The sequence below is a fragment of the Phascolarctos cinereus genome, unplaced genomic scaffold, assembly GCF_003287225.1.
Source record: "Phascolarctos cinereus isolate Bilbo 61053 unplaced genomic scaffold, phaCin_HiC Scaffold_2;HRSCAF=192, whole genome shotgun sequence".
Classification (NCBI taxonomy): Eukaryota; Metazoa; Chordata; class Mammalia; order Diprotodontia; family Phascolarctidae; genus Phascolarctos; species Phascolarctos cinereus.
In genome coordinates, this window is record NW_027555625.1 from 219875081 (window position 1) to 219891660 (window position 16580).

The window sequence follows — 16580 nt, forward strand, 5'->3', positions numbered from 1 at the left end:
TGGTGGGAAGAAAATACTCCTCACAGTTCCAAGGCAGAAAAGAGTGTTTGCAGTCACTCATAGACCAGAGCACAAGCCAGGAAAGGAGTAAACACTTTGCCCCTTATCATACCACCTTAGAAGAACTGAAAATCTACAAGTCCCTAGAAGTATCTCTGAAAACAGCTGCACAAAACCCCTGAAGCTTGGAACAGTACATTCTCCACACTGGAAGCAGACCCTTACCTTAACAAAAAAAGTAAAGTAAAGTCAGACTATATAATCTTTCTTTGGTAACAAAGAAGAGCAAAACATACAACAACAAAGTCAAACCTCCTACATCCAAAGCCTCCAAGAAAAATATGTATAAGTCCCAGGCCATGGAAGAGCTCAAAAAAATCCACTGATCACCTCCTGAAAGAAATCCCCAAAGGAAAACTCCTGGGAATATTATAACCAAATTCCAAATTCCCAGGTCAAGGAGAAAATATTGCAAGCAGCCAGAAAGAACCAATTCAAGTATGGTGGAAACACAATCAGAATAACACAAGATTTAGCAGCTCTTACATTAAAGGACCGCAGGGCATAGAATATAATATTCTGGAGGCAAAGTAAATAGGATTACAACCAAGAATCACCTACCTAGCAAAACTGAGTATAATCCTTCAGGAGAAAAAAAATGGTCATTCAGTGAAATAGAGGACTTTCAAGCATTCTTGATGAAAAGACCAGAGCTGAACAGAAATTATCACTTTCAAATAAAAGACTCAAGTGAAACATGAAGAGATAAACAGGAAAGAGAAATCATAAGAGACTTATTCCTGTACCATAAGAGAACTGTTCACATTCCTGCATGGAAAGATATTTGTAATTCATGAAACCTTTGTCAATACTAAGGTAATTGGAAGGAAAAAATTATATGCATGTATGTATGTAGATAGATAGATAGATAGATAGATAGATAGACAGACAGACAGACAGACAGACAGATAAGAGAGATAGATAGAGGGCACAGGGTGAGTTGAAAATGAAGGGGTGATATCTGGAGAATAAAATTAAGGTGTGAGAGAGGATTATACTGGGAGAAGGAGAAAGAGAAAGGTAGAATGGGGTAAATTATCTTACATAAAACAGACAAGGAAAGGTTTTACAGTGGAGCGGAAGTGGGGGAAGGTGAGAGGGAATGAATGAATCTTATTCTCTTAAGATTTGGCTTAAGGAGGGAATAACATACACACTCAATTGGGTATGGAAATCTATCTTACCCTACAGGAGAATGGGGGGTAAGGGGACAAGAGAGCAGGGAGATGATATAGGGGAGGGCAGGTTGGGGGAGGGGGTAATCAGAAACAAACACTTCTGAGAAGGGACAGGGTCAAAAGAGAGAAAACAATAAATGGGGGGATGGGAGAGGATGAAGGGAAATATAGTTAGTTTTCTCCAACATGCCTACTATACATGTGTTTTGCATGACTACACATGTATAACCTGTATTGAATTGCTTGCCTTCTCAATGAGAGTTGTGGAGAGAGAGGAAGGGAGAAAATTTGGAACCCAAAGTTTTAAAAACACATGCTAAAAAAAAATCGCTCTCACATGCCACTGGGAAATAAGAAATACAGGAAATGGGGTATAGAAATCTATTCTGTTCTACAGGAAAATGGAAGAGGAAGTGGATAAGAGAAGGGGAAGGAGATAGAAGGGAGGACAGATTAGGGGAAAGGGTATTCAGAATGCACACTGTCTTGAGGTTGGGGGAGGGATGAGATGGGGAGAAAATCTGGAACTCAAAATCTTGTGGAAGTGAATGTTGAAAACTAAAAATAAATAATTTTTTTAAGTTTTTAAAAGGGGAAAAAATATAATTGGCAAAATGGGAAAAATAAAAGTACACTGAAGTAAACAAGTCCCTAAAAAAATACAATTGGTCAAATATTGGGGAAAAAAGTACACTGAAGAAATCAATTCCTTAAAAAGTCAAATTGGCCAAATGGAAATGAGGCACAAAAACTTACAGAAGAGAACTCCTTAAAAGGAAAATGGGCCCAAAAAAAGACGAAGTACAAAATCTAATAGAAGAAAACATCATGACTAATGTGAAAATATACTTAATATGAATGTATAAGTACAGCCTATATCAGACTGCACACTGTCTTGGGGAGGGGGGAGGAAAAAGAGGGGAAGAAAATTTAAAACTCAAAATTTTATGGAAGTGAATGGTGAAAATTAAAAATAAATAATTATTTTAGAAAAAAAGAAATGTTTTATTATAAGCCATAAAAGCCTCAAAAACAAATGCAAAATAACAAAAATATTAAATATAATACAATAAAAATTATCTTCAATGAGGGGAATCTAAAGAAAATATTTAAACTCAAATGAAGATGGTAAGTCAACAAGTATTTATGAAGAGCCCTATGTCCCAGGGCCTATACTAAGCACTGGGAATATAAAGGCAGCAAAAAAGTTTCACAGTCCCTCCTCTCAAGAAGTGTACATTCTAATGGGGGAGACAACAGGTAAATATCTATATATAAGATATATAAAAAGGTAATCTGAAAGTGGAAGGTATCAGTAATTGGGAAGACCAGGAATGGCCTACTGCAGAAGGCAGGATTTGAGCTGAGTTTTAAACAAAAACTAAGAGACAGAATTAAGGGTGCAGAACATCCCAGGCACAATGGACAGTCAGTGCACAGAGACAGGAAGTAAAGAGTTCATGTGTGTTGTTGTTCAGTCATTTTCTGTCATACCCAATTCTTCGTGACCACATTTGGGGTTTTCTTGGCAGAGCTACTGAAGTGGTTTGCATTTTCTTCTCCAACTCATTTTACAGAAGAAGAAATTGAGGCAAACAGGGTTAAGTGACTTGCCCAAAGTCATACCGCTAGTAAGTATCTGAGGCCAAATCTGAATTCTGGAAGATGAGTCTTCCTGACTCTAGGCCCAGCACTCTGCCCACTGTGACACTAGCTCCCTGATGCATGTGTAGCTGCATCTTAAGAGTATATAAAGAAAGGGTGAAACTATAAGCAAATTAGGAGAGCAAGGAATAGTTCAACTATTCAGATCTATGGAGAAGAGAAGAATTTATGACCAAACAAGAGATAGAGAACATTATGAAATGTAAAATGGATAATTTTGATTACACTAAGTTAAAAAGGTTTTGTACAAATAAAGCCAATGCAACCAAGATTGGAAGGGAAGCAAAAAGCTGGGAAACAATTTTCATAGCCAGCATCTCTGAAAAAGGCCTCATTTCTAAAATAGAGAGAACTAAGTCAAATCTATAAGAATACAAGTCATCCCCCATTTGATAAATGGTCAAAGGATATGAATAGGCAGTTTTCAGATGAAGAAATTAAAGCTATCTATAGTTATATTAAAAATGTTTTAAATCACTACTGATTAGAGAAATGCAATTTAAAACAACTCTGAGGTACCACATCATACCTCTCAGGTTGACTAATATGATACAACAGGAAGATGATAAATGTTGGAGAAGATATGGGAAAATTGGAACACTAATGCATTGTTGATGAAGTAGTGAACTGATCCAAACATTCTACAGAACAATTTGGAACTATGCCCAAAGTATAGAAAACTGTGCATACCCTTTGATACAGCAATACCACTATTAGGTCTAGATCCCAAAGTGATCATTAAAAAAGGGGAAAGGGCCCACAAGCACAAAAATATTTATAACAGCTCTTTTTCTGGTGGCAAAGAATTGGAAATTGAAGGTATGCCCATCAATTGGAGAATGGCTAAACAAGTTTTGGTATATGAATGTAATGAGATACTATTATTCCATAAGAAATGGTAAGCAGGCAGACTTCAGAAAAATCTGGAAAGACTTGCATGAACTGATGCTGAGTGAAGTCAGCAGAACCAGGAGAGCATTGTACACAGTAACAGCAACATTATATGATGACTGACTTTGTTAGACTGAGCTCTTTTGAGCAATGCAATGATCTAAGACAATTCCAAAAGACTCATAATGAAAAATGTTATCCACATCCAGAAAAAGAACTATAGAGTCTGAATGCAGATCAAGGCATATATTTTATCTTTTTTGTTGCTTTTTATTTTTTCTTTCTCATGTTTTTTTTCTTCTGTTCTGATTCTTCTTTCACAACATGACTAATGTGGAAATTAACATGATCATACGTGTATAGCCTATATCAGACTGCTCTTGGGGAAAGGGGAGTGGAGGGAGGGGGAAAAAGTTTAGGACTCAAAATCTTATAAAAGCTAATGTTGAAAATTAAAAATAAACAAATAATTTTTTATTTTTTTGGAAGAGTATATAAAGGGTAGTAAGGTCTAAGAAAGTTCAAAAGGTAGGAAGCAGCCAAGAGATTAAAGAATATAACCTTAAGGAATTAGTGGGTCAAAACAACAATAAAGAAGTCAAGTCAACAGGCATTTGTTAAGCCCTTACTATTTGTCAGGCACTAAGCTAACTTCTAAGGATACAAAACCAGTTATCCCTTCCACATCAACCAGTTTAGGAGTGAGACACCCCCATGATCTGGAAAATCCAAGTAAAATTTTTTGGCCCTCCCTTCATACTAGAGAAGACATCTGAATTTTTTTCTTTTTCTTTTATGGAGTGTTTATAATACTTTGTTGTAAAATTTGGGTTGATATCATACAATATGATACATATATTTTATGCATTTCTGCATTCCTAAACTTTTTCTGTATCATCTGCTGGCCTTTGGATGTCATCTGCAGCTTCAGCAAAACTCTCTAAAAATTCACATTTAATTTTTTATGCCAATCCAAGACATATCGAACCATGATGGGGAAAGTGGTGGTGTGGCAGGGATAAATTGTACAAGCAAAAAGAAAGAAAGTCCCTAACCGCAAAGAGCTTACATTCTGAAAGAAAAAGACAGTACACACACAAAAGGGACTGAAAAGAGACTGGAAAGCCTGGAGAAGAGGGAGAAGGCAATAGCACCCACTAAGGGTCAGAGTGGCAAAGTCCAAAATATGAAAGGGGCTAGTCTGGGTCCTTCTTCAAAATAAAAAGTTCCAAGAAGAAATTAACAATGAAAGAAGGAAACAGTAGGGAAGCAGGGAGAAAGCAACTGAAGAATGATGACAAAGTCTGGAAAATGAATTCTTAATTCGTTAATCCATAAATAATTTCATTAAAAAAATTTTAACAATGGAGTAACACAACAAAATAATGAAGACAAAAGAGTCCTGAGGGAAAATTTTATATCTCTAAATATGATCATTAACAAAAGAGGGGAAGAAAAATGAATGAATTAAGAATACAACTTCTAAAAAAAACTTGGAAAAGCAACCCATTTTTAAAAAATCAAACAAAAACAGAAATTTGGACTATCATAAATGAAATAAAATTGAAAAGGAAGAATGAAGAGAAATTAAGTACTCCTACTGAGAGAGAAAGAGAGCACCCTCTCTGATCTTCAGTTTTTCCACTTTAAAATGAGAGGGTTGTATTATTGTGCTATAAGAAGTGATGAGCAGGTAGACTTCAGAAAAACCTGGGAAGACATATAAACTGATGCTGAGTGAAATGAGCAGAACCAGGAGAACATTGTACACAGTAACAGCCATACTGTGCAATGACTGACTTTGATACACTTGGCTCTTCTCAGCAATGCAAGGATCTAAGACAACTCCAAAAGACTCATGATTGAAAATGCTATCCACATCCAGAGAAGGAACTATGGAGTCTGAATGCAGATTGAAGCATACTATTTACTCTCCTTTTCCTTTGTTGTTTTGTTTTATTGCTTCATTCTCATGGTTTCTCCCATTAGTTCTAATTGTTCTTTACATCATGACCAATGGGAAAATATGCTTAACATGAATGTATAAGTAGAGCCTATATCAGACTGCACACCGTCTTGGGGTGGAAATGGAGGAGGAGAAATTTTAAAACTCAAAATCTTATAGAAGTGAATGTTGAAAACTTAAATTAATTAATTACTAAAAAAATTAAAATGAGACGGTTGGACCAGATGATATTCCTAAGGTTTAATATTTATGATTCTCAAAAGAGTTGAAAGTGTTAGTCTCTTTAATTGGAAACAACATTCACTGAAAACTCAAGAAGTACAAAATAGAAACAGACCAAGAAGCCACAAAAAATAACAGTAACATCAGAGCAGCAATAAACTATTTGCTTACTTAAATTTCAGCTGACAAAAGCCAAAGGCAAACAAAAAGACATCACCATCTGGAAAACTACACTCAAAAGAAGAGAAACAATTCAAGCATGATCTCTGTAAGAGCAAAGTATTCACTCATACCAAAGTCTTCATGAACTTTAAGAAAGCATTCAAAAGTATAGGGGTCAGTAAGAACAGCAGAATAAAATGAAATAAACATTTGGGGGAAGTGGTGGGGGGGAATCAGGTACTACATATAACAAAACTGGGTATATTTGAATCTCATTATGACACAATTCATTTCTGTACAATTTTAGGTGTACCACAAGTCAAATGTATACCCTGAAACAAAACAACTACATAAAGTAAAAGATTATAATAAATATGGTTAATCTGTATCAGAAGTTTTTCCTTCTCTCTACCACAAGAGTATTTTTAGACGGTTTCTATTGTACACAAAAAATTAAAAGTGTCCATAAAACATTAAACAAAATGGTTTTTTTTAAACAACAAAGGAGCTACCTTTAAAACAAGAATGATTCACAGACATTAAAGACTACACTTAGACAAGGAATTCTTAATCCCTCCCTCTGAGAGACAGTAAACTGACTTGCGTGTGGCTGGGAGCCAGACTGCTGGATGCAACAGAAACAAATGTGATATTTATAGAATGAACTGTCATTCAGTCAACAACACTTAACTGAATTCTCACTGTGAGCAAAAACACTTTAGAGAGTGCAAAACTGAAATACTGCTACATTGTCCCACCACTCAACAAACTGGGAGCCAAATCTACTCAAGTGTACCTGATATCTTTAATCACTACCAGAAACAACTTTCTGATGATTTAAAATCCTGAAGAAAAATCTCTGCTTTGCGTGTTCACTGCAATCCAGTAACACGGGCCTCTGTGCTGCTCTCAAACAACATATTCCATCACTCCAGGCATTTTTTACGGGCTATCCCTCAGGCATAGAATGCTCTCCCTCCTCCACTCCACCGCCAGACTTCCTTAAAGTCCCAGCTAAAATCCTATCTCCTAGAAAGCCTTTCCCAATCCCTTTTAATTCTAATGACTTCCCTCAGTTATTTCCTATTGATCCTGCATATAGTTTGTTTGTATGTATTTGTATACTTATACAGTCTCCCCAATTAAATTGTAAGGAATTGGAGTACAAGTTCTATTTTTTGCCTTTCTTTGTAGCCCCAGCACTTAGAACAGTGCCTGGTACTTAATAAGCACTTAATAGATGTTTATTAACTGATTGACACCTGGAAAATCCTTATTCAGAAAGCTACAAAGGACTTGGCATGCTTCCTGTAGGTGGAAATCGTTTCATTATTATTTCTTTACAAGTATGTATATAACATCCTTCCTTTAAGGAGCTTAAGGAACTTTCTAAGCAAAGACAATCCAATAATGTAATGATAAAATAACTAGTTCCTTCCTCCTTTGGCTCACAAAAGAATTAGCACTTTTTTTTGGGTAAGGAGCCAGAACTCAGAAACTAATGCTGTAATCAAGATGAGCATTGGTTTTCTACACTGGCAACCTCTGGGGAGAAACTGATAGTGTATGTGTATTTGATTGTACATATGCACTTGCTTGGTAAAAGGGAAAATCCAACAGATATAAAAAGCAGAATCAAAAGCAAACACTCAGACACTCATTGAATATTAATTAGTTACATGCAGGGTCCTATTCTGAGGATCTAGAAAGGCATAAGGACAGATTATCTGACCTTCACAGACTCATAATTTAATTGGGGAAACAGAAAATGAATATAAAATGATAAATAAAATTAGCATATTATCCTAAGAGACAAAGGAGCTCCATAACTAATTAGTGCTGCAAATTGGAGGAGGAAAAGATCAGGACAGTAAAGAAAGTCTCCACGGAAGTGGTGAGACTTAACTTGGACTCTGAAGAAAAGAAAAGGCTTAAACAAGCAAAAAAGAGGGAAGAAGATACTTCAAACAGAGGAAACTGCTAAACAAATGCAAGGTATTGGAATGTATGCCACATCTGAGGAACAATGAATAAGTAGAGCAATTTGGCTATAACATAACAACAATGATGATGACAAATAACAACTGACATTTATGCACACTTTGCAAAATGCTTTCTCATTTGAGTCTCACAAAAACATGATAAAATTAAGTACAATAGATATTACTATGCCCATTTTATAGATGAGGAAAATGAGCCTCAGAGAAGACAGGCGACTCTCCCACAGTAAACCAGGTAATCAGGGAAAGGATTTGAACCCAGCTCTTCTTAAATCCAAGACTAGCATTCTATCCATTACGCCACACTACCTCTCTAAATATTATAGCAAGAAAGCTGCTGGAAATAAAATGGGACAAACAAGGGCAGAAAAAAGAAAGGACACAAGCTTCTGATCAGTTTAAAAGGAGAAAAAGGAAAATGTTGGATTTCTTCAGAAGATGTACTTCCAGAAGACATATGAGCAGAGCCACTATTTGTATTAAGGTGTTCAGATAAAAGGACCTAGACAGTGCTAGATGAGGCAGAAAAACTGAGGTTGGCCTGGATGAATTCTAGGGTCTCTTCTAAATCTCCATCTATAACCTGGGATCCCAAAATATAGGTGGTCTCCATATTGAAGGAGAAAATGTAAGGCATGGTACCTCTACATTCCAGGCTAATCAGGGAGAAAGAAGTTGCACAATCTCTGAGGAAAGAAGAGACTTCATAGGCTGCCTAATCAAACCCAAACATGAAAAAGAAAATCTTCTCTTCAACAGCCAGACAAGTGGTCATCTAAACTCTGCCTAATGACCTCTAAAGAAAGGAAATCCACCTCCTAAGGCAACCAATCCACTTTTGAATAGCTCTTGATTACAGGGATTTTTTTCCTAATACTGCCTTTCTGAAACTTTCACCTAATTGTCATGAGTTCTGACCTCCAAGGCCAAGCAGAATAAATTCTAATCCCTCTTCCATATAACATCCCCATATTTATCCTAAAATGTGGTACCCAGAAGGACAACAATTCTCTAGTCCAACCAAAACAAACTACAATGGAATTATCACTTCCTAGCCCTGGACACTACACTTCTCTTAATACAATCTAAATTGTATTAGTGTTCTCAGTTGTCAGATCACTAAAACCTCCACAATTTTTTCCAACAATCTTATGAGAAAATCCAAAATATCTGTCTTGATTTTGGGACTTAAACCTCTCCTATGGTTGGCTACCTCAGCTTTAGCCACGCTCTTTACTTAATTTTTCTGGGAAGGTATATAAGTCTCCATGCCTCATGCCAGTACAATCATCTCTCTGCCAATCAATACCTGGTCTCTCTGTATGTGTCTCATTAGCAAAGGAAAACCAAACATCCCTGGGTAAGAACCTATGCTCTCTCTATAAAAGCTATGGCCTCACGTCATTGCATCATGGCAGAGATGGACCCCAGGTATTTCCTACATTAACTAGAAAGGGTGGAGAGCTGGTAAAACAAGGTATGACAAGTCAGAAAGGCTGCTTCTCCACTTGACCATCACTACCATCTTCCTTATGATTTATGCATGAAGACCATTACATGAAAGGTCCAGTAATATATATGGTCATATTCTTCCCTCATTGGCATTGCTCCCATGCTTCTACCACCAAGTGTCTCATTATCAGCTTTGGATCTTCCTTTACATAAGGCACAATGTGCCAAAATAAAGGCCTAATGCTCTACACATTTTTGTTAAATCTATTCTATGTTGCAAAATTGCTGCAATAAACTATAACAGCAGTCTGCGGGGAAGATGCTCTCCAAGGTTACTACATTCCCACTTTAACAGCTAGGTTTTCCTCCCTGGGAAGAATCATATCTAGACTAGAGTAACATCAGAGACGTGAGGATCTAGAGATGGAAGTGGCCTTTATTTAATCCAGTCACCTCATTTTACATATTAGGAAATTAAAGTCCAGATGGGTTCAGTGACAAGCTCACAAAAGTTAAGTGGCAGATCCCTGATTCAAATCTACATCCTCTGTGTTCAAATCTGGCATATTTTTCCACAAAGTAGATGCTCACTATTTAAAAGAAAGCAAGGTGGCACACTGGAAATTAAAGCACTATATAAGTAATAGCTATTATTATTGTCACCATACCAGTTCTCTCCATTACTTCCTCCACTTTTTGAAGGATGAAGCTACCATTAAAGCAAAACAAAAAAATGAATTGGTTACTCTGCTTTTGAGAAAGAAAGCTTCAGGAAATATCCAAATAATTGAAGTCCTCATTATTACTGTTTCATGTCCCTATGCCCAATTTGTAATCTCTTTTTTGCGCTCTTCATCATCTCTTCTGACAATATTCCTTCTGACTATTTCTTATCCCACATCATCTCTACAATGCTTCCTTGCTCTGATCCTTGGATTTCTTAATTTGAACTGAACTTCTTAATGTATGTACATATGTGTGTGTATCTCTGTGTGTTAACATAGGTGTGTAGTGTGTGAGTTTATATATGTATGTACACACATAAAAGCATGTAGTAAATACATAAAAATAGGTATGTGTGTGAGATAAACATATACATATATGTGTATACGGTGTGTGAGACTAATACAATATGATAACAATGACTACAAACTGTTGTCTACCTCCTCCGGCATTACCTAAAAAGTAGTGTTTGTGTTTTCTTACCTACAACTGCACAGGGGTTGGTGGTAGGTTCTTTTGGACCTGACCTGAAGTCATTGGTACAAGAAGCTCCAGGTGAAGAAACTTCCTCAACTAGTACAAATCAGAACCTCCACTGAAAATATTTAGTCTTAGAGTTATATGAGGACACTGAGAGGTTAACTGACTGTTTAATTAATGAATGGCCAGAAAAATCTTTCATGAGGCTCTTGGTCCTGCTACATACTTAATAACAGTCCTCAGCTGGTGCCAGTGGGACTATCCAGTGACTGATTGTCCAAGACTTGGACTCCAAGTGAAGAAGCTGTAAAATACTATATAATTCCAAAATTATCTTACTGGCACAAGACTTCATTCTCTTAGCCATGATCCTACTGAATGTCACAAATGATTCATAGGCATTCTGAACTTATGGTGAGGAGAAAGATTAATATTTGACTTCACCAGATAATGAATCATACTCCTAGAAGAAAAAAAATCCCTAATTGGCAGCCCTTATGGCATGAAATCGGCATTAACAGTAAAAAACAATTTTAACACCATAAAAGTTGGCAAAAAGAAAATGAATGAGTAACATGCGATTTTTATTTCTTTATGTCTGATAAAGACCAGTACATACTCTAAAAAGAATAAGAGCATTTGTCACCTATCCCTGGGCTTACCTTACCTATTCATTGGTACTATTTCAAATAATCTGTCCTCCCACACAATCTTTTTCATACTGATTTTTCCACTTTGCAGTTGGAGGTAAGTTTTACACATCTGAATGGAAGAATGGATCCCTGTTATACTTCACTTCCATATAATGGGTTTGTTTGAAAACAGGGTTTTTTATATGTTATATCAAGGAGCTGTTATGTCCCCCAAGAGCCAACAAAAACACTGTCGATGCTTTTCAGTGCTGGTGTACTCCTACGATGCAATCTGGCAATGGCCAGAGACCAAATCTTTAAAGCTGTCTTATGGTATTTAACATATGGTCACAAATTGCTCAGTATTCCAAAGAGGGTTAAATTCACCACTCATATTGATGAAGAATGTTCTTATTTATTTAAATTAATTGGCAAACTGGCCTTTTTTGCAATAGAGAGTTTTACATACAAGTATAAAGTATGACCTTCTAGTAGTAAAAAGTTTAACTTTGACATATATTAACTAACCTTATTGTCTTGGGCTCCAATTATCATCAATAAATATGCCACATGTATGCCTACATAGGGTAGACACAAATTATTTACCCCCAATTTTTAAAGAACCCTCCAAAAAAAGTGAGAGAAAGAGAACATTTTCCAAAAAAATTCAAATATAAAAATCCATCCCTTTTCCTTTTTCCAGTCATACTCGTTACTCTTCTCAAAAAAACCAGGTGTGCTAAGTTAAAAAATTCTGTATCCTAGAAGGAGGGCTGCAACATGGATTTCAGATCTAGTTCTACAACTAATGAGCCCCATAAACCTCAGCAAGTCACTGCCTCTTTGTGGAACTCAGTTTCCTCATCTATAAAACAAGGCAACTGGACTACATCACAAGATCAGAGAATTGTGGGCTTTAGAACAGCGAAGGAGGTTAAAACCAGGTGGTCTTTTAACATTTAGCTCTGCAGCAAGGGTTTGTGGTCAATAGCTATTAGCAGGAAGGGAGGAATTAGTGCTGTTTTGTTCTTGTGGATTTTTTAAAAAGTAAATAGCAAGGGAGAGTGATGTGAAAGACAAAGCCCCCTGCTTGTGGTAGGCTGTTTCTTTCATGTTTACATGAATTCTTCCTCAATGATGTCTCAAAGAATCCTTCTCTTCTTTTAAGATGAATCCAAAGCACCACCTTTCCCTCCCTGATTCTGCTCCTGAATATACATCACGCATCAGCTGCAACCTCATCCTAGCACTCCCAGCAGCATTTTGGGCCTCTTGATCCTGGAACATCCATCCTCCTTAGAGGTTCCCTTAATCCTTCCAGTCTGTTTCTTCCATTGTTGAGTTACCTCCTCTCTCTGCACCCTCTCTGGGGCCTCCATATTGGGGAGGAGCCCAGATCAGCCAAGTTTCATTTCCCTACAGGCTCTGCTTATGACTTTCCAGACTTTGAAACCATATCCTCCCTCTCCCCATCCTTTTCAGCTCCCTTTTGCATAATGTCTTCTCCCACTAAAATGTAAGCTCCTTGAGGGCAGGAATTGTTTTGCTTTATGCCAGTATTTGTATTAACAACACTTAGACTAGTGTCCATCTCCTAGGAAAGGCCTAATTAATGCTTCCTGTCTTACCTTCTACATTAAGCCTTTCCTGTTGTTACCAAGTGTTAGTACCCTCTTTGTCAAACTACCTAGCATTTAACTACTTATATGTATTAATTTCCCAGACACTTATTTATTTCCTTGTTGCTTTCCCCATTAGTAAATAAATTCCTTATGAGTAGGTATTATTTCATTCATCGTATTTCTGTCACAGCACCTCGCACAATTCTTGGAACACAGGCACTTAATAAATACTCACTGATTAACTGATTTCTGTTTTCAGTTTAATTAAACTTTCCATTTTGAAAGAAATATTGTACTTCTTCCAACCATAAGAATAACCAGAAATTTTTTTTATCCTCCTTCAGGAATGTTTGATCTCTTATAATATGTTGGCCAAATCAAGTCTCCATAACTCAGTTTTTAGTTGACACTTAATTGCTAATTTTTTAACTATCTGGATGCCCTGTATTGTGTTAACCTTTTAGCTTTCACATTCAATTGCTGATTAAGGGTATCCATAATTTTTTATCAATTTTTGTTTTCTGGATTTCATTTCACATGTTTCTTTCTCATTGCCATTAACTGAGGAACATGATGTTCAAGTTTGTTACTGTGCATACCAACTAGATACTGCCAGAATCTTCCAGTGGCTTTCTGAAGGTCTTTAATAGCATTCCCAAGCCACTCTGTCATGGTGGCTTATATAGCTGCAGCACAGACTATTGTGTTCAGGTTCTTTAGACTGTATTAAGGATTGTGGTCAGATGTATTCATTAATGATGGTTATAGCAGATACCAGCTTTTAAAATATCTCTATTTTGCTATATTTGGTCTATTAGTTGGATTCCTGCCATAAAACTCAAAAAAGATTTTTTAAAATTTCATTCTAAGTATGTCCATTTCCTATTTAAAATCATTCAAGACAGACTATATTTTTGCTATCCATTTTTTTTAAATTATGTAGCCCATCTAGAAGTTGTTAGGCACAGACTTGCAACTACCTCAGATTCTTCAGCTTTTCCTTGACCCAAAAAGTTTCTATTCACTTCATTTGTTCTAATGATAAGACTAAAGTTGTTTCTTATAATTTCTTTGCACTCATCTCTAATACTTTATTACTTAAGCTGAGGATATCAACAACAAAAAAGAAGTTTATGGTATATAGTATGTACTTAATTAACACCTATTGATTGATTTCAAATAGAAGCAAAAACAAGAGATGGAGTAGGAAAAGGAGACGTGCTCCACTGGACTGCCAGGAGATTTTCTAAAGGAAGGTTACCAGCATACTGAGTGAACTCTCAGTGGAAGCTTTATAAGAGAATCAATAGGTTGTGATCTGCATTGTTGGAAGGAGTACTCAAGTCAATGAAATCATAGATTCATCAAAGTATTAAGGGATCAGCTGTACCAATATCTCAGGCATAGAAACACCCTGAAAAACAAAAGCACTGCTAGTACAGTAAGGTTTAAAATTATAGGCAGTTCTGAACTGACAAAAAGTATATGAAGGCTGTGATACCAAGGTAGTTACTGCCTATTTCTACATGAAATAATCCACAGGACCTACTGTAACTAGAGAATTTTAATACATTTATTTGGAAAAGCATTGTGGCACAGTGTATAGAAAAGTATCTATGTGCCACAGTTCAATACTCAATGTAACTGAATTTGAGTATTCTCTCCAGTGGCAGAAGTCATAACCCATTCAGGACTTTTTGCCTTGAACTCTTGTCAGTGTCCTGTTATAAATTCTCTACTAAGAGAAGCTTAATACACTGGGAGCCTTCCCGTATCCTTGCAATCAGGAGAGTACCAGTGCCATATATGGGCTGTCCCTCTGTTGCATCTTGCTCTTGACCTATCCCCTTCTCATTTCCGACCAATGTTCTTTTCCATCTGTACTTCTCTTTGATGACTGTATTTATACCCCTTTGCACACACCCTTCTGGGACAGGCAGTTCAATTAGAAGACTGTTGTAATAGTCCAAGAAACAAACGATGAAGGCCTAAACTAAAGTGGTGGCCATGTGAGTGGAAAGAAGGGGAAAGATACTAGAGCTATTGTATAGAAAGAAATTATAACTTAGCAATTAATTGGCATATAAGATGAATGAGAAGTCAAGGTGACACTGAGGTTTCAGATCTGGGTAAATGGACACATTGGTGATACCCTCAACAGTAATGGGGAAGTTAGGAAGACAGGAAGATTTGGAGGGTAAAGACAATAAGTCAGTTTGGGATATATTGAGTTTAAGATGATTACAGAACATCCAATTTGAAATATCCAAAAGGTAGTTGGTGTGATGCATGGCTGGAGATCAGAAGAGAAACTAGGATTGTAATTATATTTATGTGAATCATTTGTAGAGTGACTATGATTTAACCCATGAGAGCTGTTGAAATTACAGAATGATAGACTACAGAAAGAAACAAGACAAAGACTAAAGACAGAGTCTTGTGAAATACCCACAGTTAGTGGGTAGGACATGGATGAAGATCTAGCAAAAAAAGCTTAGAAGGAGCAGGAAAACAGAGAGGAGGAGATCAAATAGAGAAAAGACTATCAAAAACCCAAAAAAGAGAGAGTATCTAGGAGGCAACATGGTCAATCAATAATTTCAAATGCTGCAAAGAGGTCAAGTAGGATAAGGACTGAGAAAAGATAATTAGGTTTAGCAATTTAAGACATTATTGGTAACTGTGGAGAAATCTATTTCAGTTACATGATGAGAATGGAAGTCAAAATTGCAAGTTTAAAAGAAAGCGAAAAGAGAGGAAGTAGAGGCACCTAATATAGAAAGCTTGTTGAAGGAGTACAGCTAAAATGAAAAATATAGTAAGATATTTGGTGGGTTTGTTTTTTTAAGTATGTAAGAACCATAGACAAAGTTGTATGCAATAGTGAAGGAATCAATAGATAAAGATTAAAGACACAGTGCAAATGATAGCGGAGACAATCTTCTAGAAAAGTCAGAGAAGGATGGGGTCAAGGGTTCATGTATAGCAATTGGCCTTGGTAAATAGTAGTGCCATCACATCATAATAGCCTGACCTGAAGATGTTATCAAGAAACTGTGAAATCAGCAAGACAGGTAAATTGCCCAAAAAAGTCCAATAAAGAAAGAAACATGTGATGTACATAGAGGTCCCAGTGAATATGAAGAATAGATTTAGGAGTAGTAAAGCATATGGACAGATGAAAAAATACATTATGATCTGATGAAGCATACTTGAAGTTCTTGAACATGGACATTTAACACTTAGTAAGAGATAGCAAGATCAAGCATATGAACATCCCAATGTGTAACTAAGGTGAAGTGAAGGAGTAAGTCTATAGATGCTAAAGTTGAAAAACTAGAAAGTTATGGACTCTGAGGAAAGATAAATATCTATGTTGAAGTCCTCTAGAATTAAAGCAGGAGTTGAGGTAGAGAGTTGAAATCACAGAGAATGGAGGGAATTCCTAGGGATAAGTAGATAACAACTGCCAGAACTTGGATTGGGCGAAAAACTTTGATTGACTGAACCTCAAAAGAGGATAGTGA

The 16580-nt window shown here is 36.5% G+C and overlaps 1 protein-coding gene across 1 annotated transcript in view; it reads right to left on the reverse strand.

Annotated features, from left to right (window-relative positions):
- The window catches only part of BABAM2 (BRISC and BRCA1 A complex member 2), a 588974-nt gene that overhangs the window by 501568 nt on the left and 70826 nt on the right, over positions 1 to 16580 (reverse strand). The window lies entirely within an intron of this gene.